Raw genomic sequence first — 4568 nt, forward strand, 5'->3', positions numbered from 1 at the left:
ACCTCCCTTCCCTGCAATCCACTCCAGCTGCTCACGGCCAGTCAAGGGGGGCGCTCTTCAGAGAGGAGCAAACGGTTTCGAGGACAGCCTGAACTCCAACGTCCCAGGTGTGGCCTGCCAGGAAGCACAGAGGAAGGATGCAGGTCCCGAGAAGGAGGAGGCGCAGGAGGACGATGAGAGAGAAGAGAGAGAGACAAGAGAGGCAAACTGCCCAGCGGGGGGTTGAGCACAGGACCTGGCTGAGGCCTCCTGGGGAGGGGCAGAGGCAAACAGCCTGCTGCTTCTAGGCTGCTCGGGAAGATACAAGCTCGAAGGGGCTGCAAGGCAGGACTCACTGAGGAGCAGTCATGTGGATGCCCCGCCTCTCACATGGCACACACTGACAACATGCAACTCACATGCAACACAACACAACACGCATGTATAATGCGGTTATACAACACTGACAACACACACTGCACACAAACACACACAACCTATACAACACATACCCAATATCTGCGACTCACAACACAATATGCATTTATAACACACTCATACGACACATAACCAATACATGCAACTCACAACACAACATGTGCGTACAACACACTCATACACACATACAGCACACGTAACCTACATACAACACAACACACACGTACAATGCACTCATACAGCACACACAACACACAACTCACATACAACATGCACATGCAACACACTCATATGCAGGGGCCCTTGAAAACAGTATGCTAAGAATAGATAGGGCTCAAGGACAGTATCTCCAATTGAACTTTTAATGAACTCCCGTAGGCGCCAAGAAGGTGGACAAATAAGGAAGAGCATAGAGACAAGGAACTAAGCAGAAGGTTACATCTGGGTAAAGAAAGTTTGTTTTGCATTGTGTTCTTTCTGCCGACGTGGGGTTTATGGAGTATAAATAAAGTGAGGCGGAGGCTCTGAGCGTGGAAGCCATGTATTCTTGTCCTGTGTTGTCTTGTGTGTACATTCTTTTGTTTAGGAAACACGCGGACTCCAACACTCATACAACACACAACACTCATACAACACACAACACACATAACTCACAACACAACATGCACACACAACACTCATACAACATACATACAATACACGCAACTCACAACATACACATACAACACACTCAAACAGCTCACGTACAACACATGCAACTCACGTTCAACACAACATGCACGTACAACACACACAACACACGCAACTCAACACAACATTCACGTACAACACATTCATACAACACAACACTCATACAACGTACACACAATACATGCAACTCACAACACAACATATACATACAATACACTCATACAACACATGCAACTCACGCACAACACAGCATGCACGTACAACACACTCATACAACATATAACACATACAACATACACACAACACACGCAACTCAACACAAATACATGTACAATTCACTCACAACACACAACACTCATGCAACACACAACACGTGCAACCCATAAACACATGTACAACACACTCATACAACACACAACACTCATACATCACACACAATACATGCAACTCATATACGACATACACATACACACATACAACACACAACACTCATACAACGTACAAAGCATGCAACTCACAAATACATGCACAACACACTCATACAACACACAACACTCAAACATACAATAAGTGCAACTCAACACAATATGCACATACAACACATACAACCCATGCAACTCACATACAACACAACACACTCATACAACACCTTCATACAACACACACTATACATATTCTAAGTATGAAATAGAAAACAGCACACACACAGTTTCTAAATTTGATGAAAACTTTTTTCAAGAAAGTCGTCTAACATCCAAACTGGTACCATGTCCTCATTTTCAGTTGCTGTTCAGATTCAAGCATTTTTATCATCTACTCTATGAATTACAATAATACAGCATAAACCCATTTTTCATTTTACACCCAATTTGGTGTGGGGTGCTCCAAAACAGGGGCCAGGAGCCTCAGAGTCGTCCCTCGGAACAAAACACAACCGACACTCAGAGGCCAGAAAGGGAACTCGGGGGGTGACATACACTCTCTCATCTGCAGAGCTCTGCTTCAAATACTTTACATGTAACCAGGGCTGGAACGGGTTGGTGAGGGTACAGACATGGCAAACTGAGAAGAAACTGGCAGGTGGAGAAAGATCAGTCAAAATCCAAGGAAAAATGCTGAACATTTTCCACAAATAGTTCACACAACAGATGATACTCAGGCTACTGAAAGTTTATTGAGAGAGGTCTTGCTCCAAAGAAAAAGTTCTCTCCCAAAGTTATCAAAGATTCAGAGCAGGCACCTGCACCCAACACACCATCTTCCGAGGGCCTATGAGTCAAAAAGAAGGTAAGACAGTAGTAAGGGTACAGGGGGAGGAGAGCGGGAGGGGACCGAGAACTCGGAACCAAGAGATGGGCGGACACTGAATGCCTGACTCCAAGGTTATCACCTCAGAAAACAAGTCTGTTTAAGTCCGTAGTAACAGTGTTAGTACTTTCACTGAACCTGCACTCAACACTAGAGAACCTCCCTGTGTTATGAAGACGATCTGAAAAATAACATTAATTCACAATGTAGAGTGATGATTCAGCCACAGAAAATAAAATTGATATAATTCACTACAAGTCACACTATGTCTTTCTTTAAGACTGGTTTATGATGCAGAAAAGAGGCAGTTTGAGATCTAAAATACTTAAACTGGCAAACACCTTGTTTCCCTGAATTCTCACAACCGTGGCACCAGCTAGAGTAAGACAGAGTGGTTTTCAGAGCTTCCAGAACAGCAGAACAGATCAATCATAAATATGCAAAAGTGATCTGAAGACAGAATTAATTAATATTCCACGTTTTGGCTTAAACTAGTCATGTGATTTCCAATAAGTGGGAAACATTCACACCAATTTTTATAAGAAAGTTCAATGTGGGCCGGGCGCGGTGGCTCAAGCCTGTAATCCCAGCACTTTGGGAGGCGGAGACGGGTGGATCACGAGGTCAGGAGATCGAGACCATCCTGGCTAACACGGTGAAACCCCGTCTCTACTAAATATTACAAAAAAAAAAAAAACTAGCCGGGCGAGGTGGCGGGTGCCTGTAGTCCCAGCTACTCGGGAGGCTGAGGCAGGAGAATGGCGTGAACCCGGGAGGCGGAGCTTGCAGTGAGCCGAGATGTGGCCACTGCACTCCAGCCTGGGCGACAGAGCAAGACTCCGTCTCAAAAAAAAAAAAAAAAAAAAAAAAAAAAAAAAAAAAAAAAAAAAGAAAGTTCAATGTGAACACATAGTACAGAACATTGCCTTTGTTTTGCAATTTATTTATTTAATGTGACAATTTCATTTGTATTTAGTTATTCTTGATGTTGAATGCTCATCTTTATTAATGATGAGCTACCCATTTTCTGACTGAGGAAACAGAAAGTTGTCACTGCCTAACAGCAATACTCAAAACAGCCTGTATGAAAGGGGAAGGTATATCTGTGCGCACACAGATGCATACACATGCATACACGTACCTATACATGTACACACACGTTTACATATGTGCATACACATACACACATACACGTGTATGCACGTGCACACGTGCATGCACATGTACACGTGTGTGCATGAGCGCACATGCATGCACACATACGCACATACATGCATACATACGCATATGCACAGACACGTACACTCATATACACACGTACACATGCACACACATACATGCATATGCACGTGCACATGGACACGTGGACACGCACATACACACGCATACACACATGCACACACCTGCATGCGTACATGCATACGTAAGTATCATCTCAGGTACATGGATTCAAAATTCTGATGCAAACAAGAATAATTACAAAACAGGGTAGGGTGTCAACAAGTGAGAATTGAGATGAAAGTTCTGATATGTTCCAGAGACAATACGGGAGGTCGTCACATCACATAAATATCTTACCCATTTTAAACGTGACAATTCCTGCCAACATCGGCCTGGATTAAGATGATTTCATTGACATAAGGAACAGAAAATATAATATTTATTCTAATGAGATTCTGTAATCATTACATTATTTTCACAATTATAAGTAATCACTAAATAACTTCCTCCCAAGGGTCTAAAAATAAAAATAATATAACAAAAGAAAGTCACAGTCCTGACAGCTTTATCATGCAAATCACAACTGTGAAAATCAAGCATGTTTTTGAGACTATGCCCTCCTCAAATATCCTTCATGGAATTTTGTACTAGTAATGGCTGGTAATTAATTGTTATACCAGCTGGAAAGTATATCATTTGGGGTATGTGAAGTAAACATGTAAAGAGAAATGACCACACACACCTGAAACCAGACCTCATTTCACAACCGTTTCCTACTTTCGATTTGCTTAGTTTACTTCATGAGGTACCTCGAGGAGAGAAAGCAGAGCTGGGATCTGCCCCCAGGCTGCTTCGGGAAGAGCTGGGTGGGCACCAAGACCCTCAGACCGAGGGCTGAGCTGCGTGGCTATGACCCCATCACTGCAGCTCCC

The sequence above is a fragment of the Chlorocebus sabaeus genome, unplaced genomic scaffold (genome assembly GCF_047675955.1).
Source record: "Chlorocebus sabaeus isolate Y175 unplaced genomic scaffold, mChlSab1.0.hap1 unalloc_scaffold_217, whole genome shotgun sequence".
Lineage (NCBI taxonomy): Eukaryota > Metazoa > Chordata > Mammalia > Primates > Cercopithecidae > Chlorocebus > Chlorocebus sabaeus.